The sequence below is a fragment of the Bufo gargarizans genome, chromosome 5 (genome assembly GCF_014858855.1).
Source record: "Bufo gargarizans isolate SCDJY-AF-19 chromosome 5, ASM1485885v1, whole genome shotgun sequence".
Classification (NCBI taxonomy): domain Eukaryota; kingdom Metazoa; phylum Chordata; class Amphibia; order Anura; family Bufonidae; genus Bufo; species Bufo gargarizans.
The window spans coordinates 276806527-276826074 of NC_058084.1; the positions used below are offsets into that span (position 1 = coordinate 276806527).

At 43.1% G+C, this 19548-nt stretch overlaps 1 protein-coding gene across 1 annotated transcript in view; it reads left to right on the forward strand.

Annotated features, from left to right (window-relative positions):
* ADAMTS16 (ADAM metallopeptidase with thrombospondin type 1 motif 16) overlaps positions 1-19548 on the forward strand; it is a 366708-nt gene that overhangs the window by 337865 nt on the left and 9295 nt on the right. The window lies entirely within an intron of this gene.

Consider the following 19548-nt stretch of genomic DNA (forward strand, 5'->3'; position numbering starts at 1 on the left):
TTTTTTTAAATGTTTCTGTGGGGATTCGAACTCAGAACCTTCTACATTAAAGGTTAAAAAAAATGTAACCACTGGGCTATAGAGCTCAATGCTAAGTCATTGCTGAAAAAACTCTTAGAAGTTTCTCTTGCATAATACAAGGTTTTTCAGCAATAGCAATGCATTGAGCTCTACACCCCAGTGGTTAAAGGGGTTTTCTCATATCACACAATGGGGGCATATCGCTAGGATATGCTCCCATTGTCTTATAGGTGTGGGTCCCACCGCTGGGACCGCACGTATATCGAGAACGGAGCCCCAAAAGTGAAGGAGAGCGCACTGCACAAGTGCAGCCGCCCTCCATTCATTTCTATGGGGCCGCCTAAAATTGCCGTCTGCCCCATAGAAATGAATGGGAGCATGGGCCGCGCATGGCACACTCCCATTCACTTCTATGGGAGAGGTGGGGATTAGCGATTGGTGGTGGACGGGTAATCCCTGGAAAATCTGGGGTCCTTGTGTAACCAGTATATTTTGTTGGGAAAGGTGGCAACCCAAACAACCCCCCCCCGCCCCCGCCCGCTCAGGACCTCTATAGGCCCGCTCACTGCAGCAAGCTATGCTTAATCAGGACTTACTTTGTAAAAAATAATAAAAAATCTTTTCATCGTGATATTCTGACCCTCATAACTTTTTTATAGTTATCACGGAGATGTGTGGGGTCTCATTTTTTGCAGGACATTCTGTCGTTTCTGACAATACCATTTTGAGTTGTGAATGACTTGATCACTGTTTATTCAAATTTCTTGGGATAAAGTGATGAAAAAAAGCGAAACGGCCTTTTTAAATTTTTTTCTGTTACGCCATTTACCATATAGGCTAACTTTTTAAAAATATTTTAATAATATGGGCATTTTCGCATGTGTTGATGCCCCTAATGCTATTTTATTTATATTTTTCTTAGGTTTTTTGGGGAGGGGGGAATGGGGGTAATTAAAATTTTTATGTTTTCAAAACTTTTTTTTTATTTTACTTTTTGTTAAGTGCCCCAAGTGGACCACAACTTACAATCATCAGATGTAAATTGATCTATTATCTGTATAGTAATCGCCATATCACAGTTCAGTGCTGCCATCTAGTGGCCTGGACTGGGATATACTAACAATGAGCCTTGAAGCCTAGTACAGGCTGTGGCTCATTTTTAGAACAGGGTGCTTTCCCTGATCTCCGCTGGCGGAAAGCACGCCTAAAGAGGTATCCAGCGCTTCCAGTTTTTAACACTCACAGATGCTATGAGGGGAGGGGGCATCGATATACTCATTGCTGTGAGGGGAGGGGGCATATGGCGTATTCTGGGGCCATGAGGGTGAAGAACTGTGTGAGGAGCTTTACAGGATGTAAATCTGTGAGGGAGGGCCGCAATTAACAGAATGTAACTGTGTTGTTAGTACATTATTACAAGATTTGGGAACCCACTTTTGATTTTACCCAGGGCCACATTTTGTCTAAAACCGGCCCTGCCTGCACTGGTCAATGGTCCCAGACATTCAGCGGAGTACAGAATCGCAGCCGACCCCATTTACATAGGATTCTGCTGTGCAGGGAAAGACTCTGAATGGAGCCACAGTGCAGTCATTTTGTGAGATGGGTATTTTCTTTTGGAATAGGCTCAGTCCTTTTGATCCTGTGGAAGAAAAGCATCTGCGAGATGAGCCTGGCAGCAGCTTCTTTCTCTCTCCCCATTAAAAGCACTTGTACACTTGGCCAAGCTGAGTATACATGTGCTGTATATAGATAAGCAGGGAGGAATAGCCAGGAGTACAGACTGGCAATTCACTGTACCAGGGGACTTCCCGGTGAGATCCAGCGCCACCTTATTCAGCACTTTCATATGACTGCAGGCAGCCACAATTCAGCCGGCAGTCTTGCATTCCTACACAGCCCTGCAGACATCTGTGCATGTGGGAAATATTGTACATAATCATTTTGCACCAAATGGCAGCAAAAAGTTGACAAAACCTTAATGTAGAATGATCCCTACAGACACCGGTATCTGCAGGAGTCTCTTGTCTGCAGTCTCAATAATCTTTCTGTAGCATAAGTATCTGGAAAAACATTAAATATCCACATCACATGACCATATCACAGGTATCATCCTGAAGTTACAGAAACACTGAGGCTCTGGCCAGGAGAAGAAGAAGTGAAATATCTCTGTAAGGCCTCTTGCACATGACTGTATGGCTTTTTCAGTTTATTAGCGGTACGCAAAAAACGGATCCGCCAAAAATACGGATGATGTCCGTGTGCATTCCATTTTATGCGGAACTAAACAGCTGGCCCCTGATAGAACACTACTATCCTTTTCCGTTATGCGGACAATAATAGAATATGTTCTATCTTTGAACGGAACGGAGAAATGGAAATACGGAAATGGAAGGCATACAGAGTACCTTCTGTTTTTTTTTTGCGGATCCATTCAAATGAATGGTTCAGCGTATGGTCAGTATACGGAACGAGAATAACGGAACGTAAACGGAAAAAAAAACTATTTGTGTGTTTGTAAGCATCTGCTGTTGTTCTGAATAAATGTACACTCACCTAAAGAATTATTAGGAACACCTGTTCTATTTCTCATTAATGCGATTATCTAGTCAACCAATCACATGGCAGTTGCTTCAGTGCATGTAGGGTTGCGGTCCTGGTCAAGACAATCTCCTGAACTCCAAACTGAATGTCAGAATGGGAAAGAAAGGTGATTTAAGCAATTTTGAGCGTGGCATGGTTTTGTTGGTGCCAGACGGGCCGGTCTGAGTATTTCACAATCTGCTCAGTTACTGGGATTTTCACGCACAACCATTTCTAGGGTTTACAAAGAATGGTGTGAAAAGGGAAAAACATCCAGTATTCGGCAGTCCTGTGGGCGAAAATGCCTTCTTGATGCTAGAGGTCAGAGGAGAATGGGCCGACTGATTCAAGCTGATAGAAGAGCAACGTTGACTGAAATAACCACTCGTTACAACCGAGGTATGCAGCAAAGCATTTATGAAGCCACAACACGCACAACCTTGAGGCGGATGGGCTACAACAGCAGAAGACCCCACCAGGTACCACTCTATTCCACTACAAATAGGAAAAAGAGGCTACAATTTGCACGAGCTCACCAAAATTGGACTGTTAAAGACTGGAAAAATGTTGCCTGGTCTTACGAGTCTTGATTTCTGTTGAGACATTTCAAATGGTAGAGTCCGAATTTGGCATAAACAGAAAGAGAACATGTATCCATCATGCCTTGTTACCACTGTGCAGGCTGGTGGTGGTGTAATGGTGTGGGGGATGTTTTCTGGGCACACTTTGGGCCCCTTAGTGTCAATTGGCCATAGTTTAAATGCCACAGGCTACCTGAGCATTGTTTCTGACCATGTCCATCCCTTCATGACCACCATGTACCCATCCTCTGTTGGCTACTTCCAGCAAGATAATGCACCATGTCACAAAGCTCGAATCATTTCAAATTGGTTTCTTGAACATGACAATGAGTTCACTGTACTAAAATGGCCCCGACAGTCACCAGATCTCAACCCAATAGAGCATCTTTGGGATGTGGTGGAATGGGAGCTTCGTGCCCTGGATGTGCATCCCTCAAATCTCCATCAACTGCAAGATGCTATCCAATCAATATGGGCCAACATTTCTAAAGAATGCTATCAGCACCTTGTTGAATCAATGCCACGTAGAATTAAGGCAGTTCTGAAGGCAAAAGGGGGTCCAACACCATATTAGTATGGTGTTCTTAATAATTCTTTAGGTGAGTGTATGTACTGCACAGTAAGACTTCTCTTAAAATTAAGAGATATTACCAAAATAATAAATGCCTCTAGTTTTTCCATTTATGGGCACATGTTTCACTTAAATGAGCAGTTTTATTCTATAAAAATGAAATTTCTCCCAAATGGTGCTAAGTTGCGATACCAACCACAGAGGATAGCTGATCAGTATAAAAGTCTTGGAAAACCCTTTAACCACCTAAGTGTTCTGCCCAAGCTTAGCTCGCTTGCTTTAGCTGTTGATATCTCCTGAATTGTAGCAGCTTTCATACAACATCAAAATGACAGCATTAGTCCAAGAAATCGAGTTAGGAATAATCGCAGGAAAAACCTGCTTTTACTTTCACTTTCAGCTGTATTCACAGTATTCCGATTTCTAACAGTGATATCTTCCCAAGTAGTGAGCATATTGCAGTCATTCTGTAGGGCACTACAGGGTTAAAAATAAAATAGTGTTCCCGAGTTGTGCGCCAACAAGATTTACTGCAGACACACATATAAAACATAAAAAAGTGAAATTTTTGGGAGGGTTTTTCCAATTTTAATGCTATTTTTAAAAATCTTGCAAATGAGACAAAACAAATGAAACCTCTTTATCCAATAGGGTAATATTCAAGTCCTTTCCCCAGGAGATCAAGTAGGATGCTTTGCTAATAGATTGGGAAGTTTCAGTTTTGGTTTTAGTAGAAGTGTGAGCGATGTAAAGGCCTCTTGAAGTAGGATATTTGACTAGGTAGGCCTTGCACATTTGGTCTAAATGAGCTACAGTATATGTACGCTATTAAGAGGTTTGTAATTGTAATAGGCAGACCATTGTGCAGGTGAAGGAAGGTCTTATATTGGTGAAGGTAATATATTTTTGTATCAAAAGGTCACCTCACAGGCCAATGGGATCCGAGAAGTGTGCATCTAGCAGGTGAGGAATATCACAAGCTGATGCTAAGGGAGAAAGTGTAGAAGAAAAAACAAGTTCTTTATTCACAGAGAACCCGGAGCATGGTTGCAGTGCAGTGGCGGATCCAGAGCCTGGTCTCGGGAGGGGCACTTCCCCGGGCAATAGGAGATTATGGGGCCCCTGTGTCCCCGCCCACCCTCAAGCCACACGCACACACAGCCCGACCCATATATCACGCCCATACCTCTTACATCCAGTGACGTTTCCTTTGATGTAGATGTTCTCTTTCTTCATCTTCTCCATTCAGACCAGACCTCCATGATGATTTCTTTCAGCCATCTCTACAGAGTTTGACAGACAGACAGACATCTTAGTTTCCTACTTTTCCTCCCACCTTCTCAGCATCCCATCATGCACTCCCAAAACTGAGACGCTGGGCCCCCCAAAACTATACTGTAGAAACTGGAAAAAAAAATGAAAATACAAAGTTACACACAGCGCCCCCTTCAATAATTATTGGAACACAATGCTGTAAAAAAAATAACTGCACCCAGCAAACAGTGCCCCTGACACTAATAGTGTAACCATAATGTCCCCCAAAAATAACTGTGCTAAGCTGATACTGTGCCAGGACACCCCCACAGTAATGGTGCTCCCCAAAATCCCAACAATAGTGATAATTCTGTGCCAGAGTGCACTCTGTAATAATAGTTCTCCTACAGTGCCCCCAACAGTAATTGTGTCCCAGAAGTAATAATGCTCCCATAGTCCCCCAGTTGTAATAAAGCCCCTGTATAATGTGCGCCAGTACCAAAAATGCTCCGTTGTGTGGCAGTAAAAACAAAACTCCTCTTAGTGCCCCCAGTAGAGTCAATGTCCCCAGAGTGCCCTCATGTGATCCAATGACCCATACTGTGTGCCACTACAAAAGCACTTAGTGCCCCCAGTTGAGCTAAGGTGCCCATAGTACCCCTATAATTTGTGCCAGTATAAAATACTCCTATATAGTGCCCCCAGAAGATGGCCCCATAGTGCTCCTCCCCATCCTATATAGTGCCCCCCAGAAGATGCCCCCATAGTGCTCCTCCCATCCCCATAATTCCCTTCATAATGTGGCAGTATAAAATGCCCCCATAGACTGCCCCACATAGATGCCCCCATAATGCTTCTCTCCCCCCTTCCCCATAGTGGCACCAAAATGGGTGCCAGTGTTAAATGTCCCTTCATAATGCCCCCATAGTGCTCTTTTTTCCCCCTTATCCATAGTGCCCCCCATAATGTGCCAGTATATAGGGCCCCCATTAGATGCCCCCCCCCCCCCTGGATCTGCCAGTGTTGCATCGTTTGTTGTATGAGGGTTTCCATAACCATAATAAAAAGAGAGGAGGGAAGGGGACATCCCTGTCTGCCCACTAGAGGTGGTGAAGGGATCCAAAAGGGTACTGTTTACTTTAACTCGTGCAACAAAAGCCTATTCGGCATCAGTGTTTAGTAGAGTCAGGGGAATATTTTTGGAGCAAGCTGTAAGGGGTAGCTTTCTTTCAGGGGATCATCCTGAACCTCAGGATTTCCCTTCCTATCTACAAGCTATGATGAAACGTCTGCTTCCATCTGTTTCTGAACGGAACCTCTTGATTGATAGCATTCACAGAGTGGCACTTCCAAAGATTTTTACCCCGACTGCACTCAGAGATGTCCTGGCCTAGTTCCATTTTTTCCACACCAAAGAAGCCATGTCGGCCAGTGCAAGGAAAAAAAGGCATATAAAGAGGTGTAGTTGTTTGAAGACCTATCTGCGGACTCACTTCAGCTCTACGTGACCATGTTATACCCTATTGTTGGGGGTTCCCAACAAGATCCTACTCCATCACAATGTATCTCTTCACTCCATTGCCTCTCTGGAAGAAGGTGAGCATATAATCCACTCCTGGAACATCTCACTTCCTGAAATACGTCTGACTTAAGAATGGCAGGTTGTGCCTCTATGTGCAAAACCAAGACTTAACTTGTCAACTGGCTGTTATCCTGTGCTATGTGCCCTTATGCTCATCAATGTTTTAAACTGTGAATGATTGCCCCATGCTCGGTAGTCAGCTTTCTGTTCTGCTGATTTTGGACTTGACTGTATTTGTTGTTTAGATGGTTATCCCTATGTCTTCTTACCACATTCACGTGATTATACATGTGTTGAGGCTTTTCAGAACATGGGCTCTGATCCTGGGCTCTGCACTTTTCACATCCCTATGGTATTTTATGTCGCTACATATACAATTCTGCAGTACTCATCACATACCTTCTTACAACCATGGTCATTAAATTTGCCTCCTTCAATGTAAAGGACCTTAACAAACCATATGAGCATTCACATTTATGGAGAGAAGTGAGAAACTTGAAAACAAATCTATTAAATGGTGATGCCTGTATTGTCAGTCACCACTTTCCTCATGTGTTCCAGTCCCATTACCCTAAAAAACAACTAAGTATTTTGCTGGGCATCAAAAACACAGTTGTCTTTACACTGATCAATATAAGTATAGACCCTAATGCCAGATTTATTATAGTAGTGGGGTCCTTTAACAATGTGGTATATACTCTTGTGGCAGTTTATGCTCCTAACAGGCGCCAACTCTCCTTTGTTAAGAAAATTTCTAAATGGGTGGCTGAGGTCAAACAGGGACATGTGCCAGGCTCTGGTATTTCAATAAGTCGATCCCTCATTAGACACCACTTTCTCTTCTGCATCAAGACCCATACCCCTGAGCGATTTATTAACATATGAAGATATGTATCATACACTGCCTGTCCCAAAAAAAGTCTCCACCCCCAAAAAAATCGCACACTCTAATATTTCCGCCTTTAGCTTTGATTATAGCATGCATTCGCTGTGGCATTGTTTCGATAAGCCTCTGCAATGTCACAAGATTTATTTCCATCCAGTGTTGCATTCGTTTTTCACCAAGATCTTGCATTGATGATGGTAGAGTCTGAGGACATAAAGCTAAGAGAGACAGGGAAAAGAGATTCTCTGACATTATGTCCTGCATTTTCTCCTTGGAGCTTCTAAATAAATGTTCTATTTCTCCATCCCACAAACCCCCAATTGAGATCTCTCTGCTTATAGCTTAAGAAATGCTTACTATGTACAGTAGATATGAGAATGGACTAGAAAGGATTAGAACCCAATGTTATTCTCAGGATAACAAGGCTGGAAAGCTGCTATCTTATAGACTCAAAAGATGACTAATTATATCCAAGATTCCATTTTTAAAAGTCCAGACTTCTCGATCTAATTTATATGACCCCCTGAAAATAGCGAATGAGTTTATAGCCTTTTATTCTTCTCTTTACAACTTGGATAATCCTTCTATCCACCCTAACAAAAACAAAAACAACAGTTTTGTAAGCTGTCTTCAATTGCCCACCCTTTTGGAATCTCATTTAGAATTTGTAAATAAACCTTTAACTTCATAAGAAATGTATATAGCCATTAGGTCACTTCCTTTCAATAAATCCCCAGTTCCTGATGTACACTCTAATATATATTATAAGCAGTTTTAAGACATTCTACCCCTGCATTTGCTTACCACATTACAAAAAACCTATGTCCGTTGGAACTTTTCCCAAAATTTGATAAACCTTTAGCTGTAACCCCAAAATTTCAACGCTCTCTCGCTGCTTAACAAGTAAAAATATATGCTAACGTCATAGCCCCCCGGTTAGCATCATCCCACTCTTGATTTCCCCTGATTAAACCATTTTCATAATGGATAAATAACAGTGGGGCACTCTCTAAAGCAGGGGTACTCAACTAGTTATATTAAAGGTCCACATACCTGGGTCTGCAGTCAGGTGAAGGTCCGAGCTGAATGCCAACAGTAAAGATGAACGCCCCCATTAGTGCCCACAGTAATAATAATACCCCCATTAGTGCCCCAAGTAAGAATAATGCCCCCATTAGTGCCCCCAGTAAGAATAATGCCCCCTTTAGTGCCCCCGGTAAGAATAATGCCCCCATTAGTGCCCACAGTAAGAATAATGCCCCCATTAGTGCCCCAGTAAGAATAATGCCCCCATTAGTGCCCCAAGAATAACTCCCCCATTAGTGCCCCCAGTAAGAATAATGCCACCATTAGTGCCCACAGTAAGAATAATGCCCCCAGCAAGAATAATGCCCCCATTAGTGCCCCCAATAAGAATAATGCCCCCATTAGTGCCCCAGTAAGAATAATGCCCCCATTAGTGCCCCAGTAAGAATAATGCCCCCATTAGTGCCCCAAGAATAACTCCCCCATTAGTGCCCCCAGTAAGAATAATGCCACCATTAGTGCCCACAGTAAGAATAATGCCCCCAGCAAGAATAATGCCCCCATTAGTGCCCCCAATAAGAATAATGCCCCCATTAGTGCCCCAGTAAGAATAATGCCCCCATTAGTGCCCCAGTAAGAATAATGCCCCCATTAGTGCCCCAAGAATAACTCCCCCATTAGTGCCCCCAGTAAGAATAATGCCACCATTAGTGCCCACAGTAAGAATAATGCCCCCAGCAAGAATAATGCCCCCATTAGTGCCCCCAATAAGAATAATGCCCCCATTAGTGCCCCAGTAAGAATAATGCCCCCATTAGTGCCCCAAGTAAGAATAACTCCCCCATTAGTGCCCCAGTAAGAATAATGCCCCCTTTAGTGCCCCCGGTAAGAATAATGCCCCCATTAGTGCCCACAGTAAGAATAATTCCCCCAATAATGCCCCCAGCAAGAATAATGCCCCCAATAAGAATAATGCCCCCATTAGTGCCCCCAGTAAGAATAATGGCCCGATTTGTGCCCCCAGTAAGAATAATGCCCCCATTAGTGCCCCCGGTAAGAATAATTCCCCCATTAGTGCCCCCAGTGAAAATAATGCCCCCATTAGTGCCCCCAGTAAGAATAATGGCCCGATTTGTGCCCCCAGTAAGAATAATGCCCCCATTAGTGCCCCCGGTGAAAATAATGCCTCCATTAGTGCCCCATGTAAGAATAATGCCCCCATTAGTTCCCCCAGTAAGAATAATGCCCCCATTAGTGCCTCCAGCAAGAATAATGCCCCCATTAGTGCCCCCAGAAAGAATAATGCCCCCATTAGTGCCCCCAATAAGAATAATGCCCCATTAGTGCCCCCAATAAGAATAACCCCCCGATTAGTGCCCCCAGTAAGAATAATGCCCCCATTAGTTCCCCCCAGTAACAATAATGCCCCCATTAGTGCTCCCAATAAGAATAATGCCCCTGTTAGTGCCCCTGGTAAGAATAATGCCCCCATCTCTGCTTTTGCAAAAAAAAAAAAAACTTACCTCCTCCATTTGATGGCACTGCGGTGAACAGTGTGAACTGTTGACTGGAAGCTGAGGACGGGACCTACGCTCCAGTGTGATGACGTCTCGGAGCTCCTGTCCTGAGCTTCCAGTCGGCGCGTTCCCTACTATGCGAACAAATGAAGGAGGTAGGTAAGTTATTTTTTTTCTTATTAACATAAGTGGTGGTGGAGGTAAAGGCTGTACTAATGAGTTCTCTGCAATGGAAGCGCTCATTAGTAACAGTCCATACAGAAAAATTGTGGGTATAAAGAAATTACCTGCACTGGCAGGGCCACTAAAATATCGGCCTTGTCGGTGAGATACTGGCCGGGTGGCAACCCTAGCCACAGAACAGATATGTATTTTTGTTCCACATCCAACTTCCATTATTGGTGGATTAGATGCAGACCCCTTCATTTCAATGGGGCCACAAAAGATGCAGACAGTACACAGTGTGCTCTCTACATCTTTTGCGGCCCCACTGAAATGAAGGGGTCCGCAGCCAATCCACCAATAATGGGGATTGGATGTGAAACAAAAATACCATGGTGTGAATGGAGCCTTATCTTTATTTAACCATTACAGAGAGAGGCACAGGCAACGTGGGAACAGGCCACTGACACTGGAGTCCTTTCCTGCAGTCAGTGACGTGTTCCTGCTTGTCTGTACCCCTCAGCCCCCTCCCTTCCTCCCAAAATGTGGACTTTATTCCATTGGTGGTAGTGGTGATGTCCAGCCTCTTCTCCAGCAGCAGGTAAGTGTCCTTTGGAGCTTGAAGCTCCCTTACGTGCCGCTGCTGCAGGAGAGAAGGGACTGAGCCACTGAGAGAGACTGCTTCCTCCACGTGCAGGCACCGATGTGAAAGTGCTGAGAGAGACAAGTTACCTGCATGTGGTGGAACCTGTCTCTTTAGGCACGCTCCTCCCCTTCCATCCGGCGCCTGCATGGGGAGGAGCTTGTGCCCAAGCTCTTTCCGGCACACTGTCAGATTAGGAAGCCTAAAGTGCTGCTTCCAATGGAAGGGGTGGCAGGGGTCCGGACAGCTGGTGTCCACGGTCCGTATTTGGACCGCGGTCCGCCAGTTGAGTATTCCTGCTCTAAAGCAATGGGAGCAGTGGGTATTGGTACATAATTTTTTATTTTTTATTAATGATATATCTAAAATACGTTATTCACAGTTAAAGGGGTTATCCGACTTAAATAAATCTATTCTAATTGCTTTTATTGTAGACCAGTGAATGATTCTTAAAATCACTTTCATCACCTATCTATCACTATTTGGCCAGTTCAGTTCTGGGTCATGTGACCCCCGACGTCAGCAAGCCTGCTCTGCTGATGACATTTTGTTTAGAGCCTTTTCCCTGCTTGAGGGAGTGTCCAGGCTCTGTAAACGAAACGTCAGAGCCTCTGGTGCCCTCCCCCCCTCCAGCTCTTCTCACTGCCTCGGCTCTGGTATGCGATCGCTCATGTGCAGTACATACCAGAGCCGAGGTGATCTCTTCTCCAGCAGCAGGGTATGTTATTCCCTCCTGCATTCACTGGGGCTAGAGGTTGCAGTTTGTAAACGTTCCCCTCTGCATCTGGGGATCGTTATTACAGCCCTGCCCCCCCCCCCCCCCCCCCCCCCACTAGTACACATTGAACACCCCCTGGGAAATATAAATAAATTATTGCCCATCATCATCATCATTATTCAGCTATATAAAATCCTTATCTGTCACCAATATATATATTTATCTAAGCAATATCCATATTGAATATATATTTGAATAATATAGATATTGCTTAGATACAGATAATGCTAATGATATTTTCACACTAGCGGCAGGACGTATCCGACCCTGTCGGATCTGCCCTGCCGCTATTTGCCCGTGCCGCTGGACGGATCCGTTATTGCAATTCATTTCTAGACGGATCCGCACCTGGATCCGTCTACAAATGCTGTCCGTTGTCACACTGATCGGCGGATCCAGCAGGCACGCAGCTCTGACGACAGAGCTGCCTTGCGGATCCGGCGTTGCAAAACAACTGAAGGACGGATCCGTCCTTCCGGTCTGCGCATGAGCAGACCATGAAAACTGTGAAAAAGACTGCCAGAGGGATCCATCCATCCACATGGCAAGCAGATAGACGGATCCATCCTTCCGGTCTGCGCATGCACAAACCGGGAATACTGTGAAAAAGACTGACAGAGGGATCCGTCCATCCACATGACAAGCGGATAGGCGGATCCGTTATTGCAATGCATTTCTAGACGGATCCGCACCTGCATCCGTCTACAAATGTTGTCAGTTGTCACACTGAGGCTACATTCACACTTGCGTTCGGAGCGGATCCGTCTGATGTCTGCACAGACGGATCCGCTCCTATAATGCAAACGTTGGGATCCGTTCAGAACGTTTGCATTATAGTTCAGAAAGAAAGTGTAAAAGTTAGTCAGACGGATCCGTCCAGACTTTACATTGAAAGTCAATGGGGGACGGATCCGTTTGAAATTGCACCATTGTGTCAACTTCAAACGGATCCGTCCCCATTGACTTACATTGTAAGTCTGGACGGATCCGTTTGGCTCCGCACAGCCAGGCAGACACCCGAACGCTGCAAGCTGCGTTTGGATGTCCGCCTGCTGAGCGGAACGGAGGCCAAGCGGAGCCATCCTGATGCATTCTGAGCGGATCCGCATCCACTCAGAATGCATTGGGGCTCTACGGATCCGTTCGGGGCCGCTTGTGATATCCTTCAAACGGAACCCACAAGCGGAACCCCGAACGCAAGTGTGGAAGTAGCCTGATCGGCGGATCCAGCAGGCACGCAGCTCCGACAACGGAGCTGCCTTGCGGATCCGGCATTGCAAAACAACTGAAGGAGGGATCCGTCCTTCCGGTCTGCGCATGCACAAACCGGGAATACTGTGAAAAAGACTGACAGAGGGATCCGTCCATCCACATGACAAGTGTGTATTTTTTATTTTTTTTGCAAAGTGCAGAGCAGGGTGAAGGAAAGGTCAGGTTGTTCACACCCAGAAATATTCATGAGGCAGAGCTCAGGCTTTGTTGTTACACGCCCCCTCAGCATTGTACTTCAGCATGTAAACACAGCAATAACACAACCATGAAAAGGTGTACATATGGGTTTTAACTTGATGAAATCTAGCTTAACCAAATTGGAGCTCTGGATATCCACAAATCGAGTTCAGTTAATGTTAATAACACTTGGACTCCAATTTCAGGTCTCGATTAATAATAGCTATACACAGAGCGGTGTCCCGCTGTAATTTTTGAAAACCGATTGCTTAATTTTCGTAGACAATTCGATCTTACAGTAGACAGTTCGATCTTTACCCGGAGGATTTTTCGACCAAGTCTCCTACCCTTCTGTATATGTCGGTGCTCCAGTCCCGAGGGCTGTTGTTTTCAGAAAGGATCCCACGCCACTGCCGGAAGTCCACGTAGGTTCGCTGAAGGTATGGTTCCCTTATCCAGCAGAGACCTCCTGCAGCTGGCGTTCTCAGGATCGTTAAAGTGATAAATTGTCCTCCTTCCAGATCGATCGAGGATCTAAGTCTGTACTCCAAACAGGGGGGTCCGTTACCAAATGCGTTTCGGGGTTAAAGAGGTTGACCCCTTCATCAGTGGCTCAACCGCTTTAATCCCGAAACGCATTTGGTAACAAACCCCCATGTTTGGAGTACAGACTTTGATCCTCGATCGATCTAGGAGGAGGACAATTTATCGCTTTAACGATCCTGAGAACGCCAGCTGCAGGAGGTCTCTGCTGGATAAGGGAACCATACCTTCAGCGAATCTACGTGATGTGGGATCCTTTCGGAAAACAACAGCCCTTGGGACCGGAGAACTGAGATATACAGAAGGTGCACCGAGACAAGGGTAGGAAACTTGGTTGAAAAATCCTCCGGGTAAGATCAAACGGTCTACTGTAAAATCGAATTGTCTACGAAAATTAAGCAGGACGCCGCTGTCTCAGGCTATGGAGCGGGACGCCGCTCTGTGTATAGCTATTATTAATCGAGACCTGAAATTGGAGTCCAAGTGTTATTAACATTAACTGAACTCGATTTGTGGATATCCAGAGCTTTAAAATCCTTTTAATATTTTTGGAGGTGAAGTTTTTATTGATGGACTATTACGTGTATTTTACCTTTTATTTATATAGAATGTCGCTTTAGTATGCACATTTTAACCATTTATGCTACTATATACATATATGAAATTATTATTGGGAATTATTCAAACTATTAACTGTGAATAACGTATTTTAGATATATCATTAATAAAATAAAAAAAATATGTACCAATACCCACTGCTCCCATTGCTTTAGAGAGTGCCCCACTGCTATTTATTCATTACTACAACCCCTTTCAGATTCGGTGATCTGTTAGTGGGTGCACCTCACGTTGTTCCCTGATTACTCTAGTGCGACATATACCTTTTTACAGTTTTCATAATGGCATGTCAGACTCATTAAACTCAAGAAGGATAATTGATATCTTAGACTGTATAGAGAAGAAAACTCTTTCAGCTGTGTTGGTGAATGGTGACTAGATGCCAAGAAGATGTTCGACCGAGCAAACTGGTTATTCGCCTTCTCTTTTCTTGCCCACATGGGATTTCATGGGTCGATCTCGACAGCCATAAAAGCATTATTCTCTAATCCCTCCATCCGAGCATTGATAAATGGCACCCGTCTGGTTCCCTCAGCTTAACAAATAGAATGAGTCAGGGTTGCCCCCTTTTCCCCCTTATTTTTGTATTGTTCATAGAATTGTTAGCACACACCACAGGGGACCATAATCGCAAAATATCACTTATTGAATCCTTTGGTACATTCTTATTAGAAGCTAAATGAGACAAAATCCCAGATCCTACCACTAAACATTTCTACCTCTCTCATCGATTAAAGACCATGTTTTCCTTAGATTGGCAATCCCTCCAAATCAACTATCTAGATATCCAACTTACTCATTTGATATGTAAAAAACTAACCACATTCCTTTCTTAGATGGGCTAAAATCGGATTTAACCTCCATGACCCAAAGTGAACTATCTTGGGTGTGTCATATTGCAGCTTTCCAAATGATTGTCCTCCCTAAACTTCTCTACTTATTTAGGATGCTTCCTATCCCTGTTCTTTGGTCGCTCTTTCTTAGCTCTTCCAAGATACTTACCGGATTTGTTTGGTGCAAAAGAAAACCTAGAGTAGCAAGAACATTGCTGCATAAACATAAAGCATATTGGGGTCTAAGTGACTACTACTTGGTGAATGAGATACAACAATTGAATGGTGGGATAGTAATACTACCAAACATTGGGTGCATATAGACTCGATAGTATCCCCTTCTGCTATCTTCTAATCACACCTACTTACCTCTCTATTGCCAGTAGCCCCTTCATTCTTTTACTCATATCTCACCAATGCTTCATAAATTGGAAGAAATTCCATAAGCTGACACAAGTATCTTCAGTTCCCATCATTTATTTATTTAATGCACTTATATAGCACTACTATATTCCACACCGCAACTGTCCCCAATGGGGCTCACGATCTAAGGTTCATTGATCTCCTATTCAGATCTTGGGTCTCATTGTTCCTGATCTGTATTTAGGTTCCTGGAGGGTTCTGGGCCTTGTAAAGGTGTCACAGCTTATGGTGGATACCTGAATTCACACATTTCAATATTTTCATGACCATAAAGCATTTGAAATCCCTAAAAGGGATTTTTACAAGTATTTAAAAATGAGACACATGCTCCAATCAGAATTGCCACTGGTAGCAGATATTAATCAAGACCTGCTAGAGAACTGGTCCATACCTTCAGCCCCATGCTCCTCCCTTAGACCTATCTATATTATACTGGGGAACACTCCATTTCAACCTAGAAATGGAACTTGGTCAAACCTTCTCTGTAGCTCAATGGTTGACGGCCCAACGATTTGCAGCAAAATATTTGAGATGTACCACTCATTATAAGTCCCTGATGAAAACCACTCTATGATGTTACTACATGCCTGATAGATTGTGCTCCATGTTTCTCGGGGTTTCACATCTCTGTTGGAAAAACTGTAAAGGTTAAGGCACTTTGTTTCTAATTTTTTGGCCCTGTCCCTCATTAAACTAACTGTGGCGGATAATTTTGTTGCAGACTGCTTCTGTGAAAAAAATTCAGTGGTTAATGAACATGAATTGTGCTAATTGTACTTAATTGTTATCTGTTCTCCATTTTAAGTCTTTATGTCTAAATGTCTGTTTTGCTAATATAATATCTTTGTTAGGCCGAATGCACACGGGCTGGATTCCTGCTGAGAGCAGGAGCGCAAATTAGTTGCTATGATGCCGTGCGCTCCCCGCTGCCGCCGCGATACAGTAATACACTGGTATGATCTATACCAGTGTATTACTGTACTGTGGCGGCAGCAAGGAGTGCACGGCGTCAAAGCAACCAATGACGACATGCGCTCCTGCTCTCAGCAGGAATCCAGGCCGTGGTTCCACGGACCGCTCACGGCCGTGAACAACAGCCATGTGCATTCGGCCTTAAAGGGAACCTGTCACATCCGCAATACCCAGTCCCCATAGCTCTGTGTGCCTTTATTGTGTTAAAAAACAGTTTTGATTGATATGCAAATGAACCTGATATGAGTCCTGTACATGAGATGAGTCAGGGACAGGACTCATCTCAGGTTAATTTACATATGTATTAAATCGTTTTTTTTTACACAATAAAAGCACACAGAGCTATGGGGACTGGGTATTGCAGATGTGCTAGGGGCGATCTAGCAGCCCATGTCCTCAGCTCTATACCCCAAATCCAGGTGACAGGTTCCCTTTAAGCAGCATCTATTTTGTCTACTTCCTTCATATACCTTTGAATTAAGTTATATAGTGTGTGTTTTCTTTAAATCTATTTTGCAACTGCCATTTATAAGGAACTTTGGTACTGCAAATAGGGAGCCACTCAAGTATTGAGACATTATGAAGTATAGGAAAGGGACTTTTGCAGTATTTTGAATTGTGTTTATACGTAATGCCTAGATGTATTTTTCCATTATGCTTCTGATTGGTTACTTCAATAAATGCTTTTAATTGGTTATATTAAAATTAGTAGGGTGGGGGGGGGGGGGTGAACGTACACCCACTCAGGCTAAAGTTAATAAAAGACAGGCTACACCTTGTACAGAATCTGTTACACAGCAACCTTGTCTGAGTCTTTGATTCTTAGGCCATTCGAGTTCCCTTGGCACAGGGGAAGACCATTAACCAATTTCAATCCTGCAGACAAGTGAGGTGTAGTCCCCTAGTTTTGGATTTGTTCTAAATTGCAGTGACACTTTGTAACTGATAGGCTATACCTTGGTTCGTTCCCCCATTACTAGCCTTATTATTATATTGACAAAGTGTCTCAGAATAGCAGAGTAGTAACAGGACATTTGTTGCTAGCCATCACAAAAAATGGAAGAATGCGGAGATTCCACAAGCTATAGAAATCACACAAAGAGTCAATACCACATTCACATATGAAGAAGTCTTATCTTAGTCATAAATCCTCCAGGGGCTCCATGGGGTTGTTTGGATGTCTGGTCAAAGTCTAAATACTTTTCATCCTAACATAGTAAAGTATATGTTTTGCAGATTGCTTTTTATTATTTACTGAATATGAATGTCCACATTTACATGATCTTTTCATGTGTGGTAACCTTTTCTGTTCTTATGTTTATTTTATTATTTTACTGTTTATTCCTTTATGGTAATTTTCCAGTAGGAATTTGTGTAATTGATGATAAAACGATAAAAAATGTATTTGATTGTATTTTATAAAAATGTATTTTATTAATTTAAATCCCAGCCATGTCTGTATGCACAGTAATACAGACAAGGTTGTCAATCTTTGAGCTTGACCACCCAATGGACTTCTCATGAGAAAAGAGCTTGGATTTATATGAATAAAACACAAGTTATACTGATTCTTATACCACAAAACTTTATCTACCACAAATATCCATTAAATAGAGTTTAGACCATGGAGCAGTTAACAATATTACCTAAAAATCTGTGCGTAAGTACTAGTGGTTAGCAACAAATGGTTTAATAGTATAAATCTCTGTGATTTAACACTCACTTCTTTCTTATTACAACATAAGGAAAAAATACTTTGTGGAATCACTTCACCCAAGCATGTACAAGCAGTAATTTCCAGTTTTCCTGGCCAATGTTGTGCAAAAACAGATATGTTTGATTTATAGCAGTAGTAGAAACTCTGGCAGCTGCCCCACTTGTAACTAATATACAGTACTTTGCAAACATATTATCATTCTTTTTTTTTCTTTCACAGTGTTGAGACTACATAATTGCTAAAAACCTGCAGTCTCTTTTCCTTTTGTTTAGGGAGCAACAGGTGTGCAATACGTGCCGTCATCATAACTTTGATGACCTTATAGACCATAGTTAATGGAGTCACAGCCTCCATTCCCATCAACAGCAGCAACACATGAGTCATCCACACATGGAAACATAATCCCAAGTTGACAATGAAATCACTTTACCTTTAGTTGGAGGTAATAATAGCTAGGGTCTACTAGGCAACATCGAACAATAAAATGAAAACAGTAGAGGTATTATAATGTCAATACTTCATAATTTATACCCACAAAACTTGGCACAATCTTTTCAATAGCACATCATTTCCTACAATCAGGTTTTTATTCACTTAAGTATTGTGGCCTGCCAATTTATATAGCAAGATGAATAATTATTGTGCCCTCCACGTTTTCTTGCCTAAAGTTTATGATAAACACTTCAATGTTGTATATGCATACATATATTAATTTCTACCATGTTCCTAGTACCTAATATTGGGTTACTCCCTCTTTCAGACTGCATGAAGTCAGGATTTAGTCGGTTGTGGATGTACTGATCAGGAGTACTACCACATGTAATGCAATTTTTGTTTCATTCCTTCACCTTTGCCGTGTATGCATACTTATTTAATGACACATGCCATCTGATCTGGCTTCACCTATTCTGCACATCACTTTTAAGTGCACCTAATCCTGTTGGTAAGATACGTGTATGTTACACATATAAGAAATCTACATGTACACACATGTTCCCCTTGTGTCAAGTGACCCAATGACGTGACACATGGAGCATATGTTACCGCTGCAGTCAGTCACTGGCTGTTGTGGCCACATGATCCACTTCAACCAGGATTTTGATGAGCTGGGACTGGAACAAGGTAGCCACCGTGGGGGACTTAAAGGGAACCTGTCACCGGGATTTTGTGTATAGAGCTGAGGACATGGGTTGCTAGATGGCCGCTAGCACATCCGCAATACCCAGTCCCCATAGCTCTGTGTGTTTTTATTGTGTCAAAAAAACAATTTGATACATATGCAAATTAACCTGAGACTCATCTCAGGGACAGGACTCATCTCAGGTTAATTTGCATATGTATCAAATCGTTTTTTTAAAACCCGGTGACAGGTTCCCTTTAAAGAGCTGG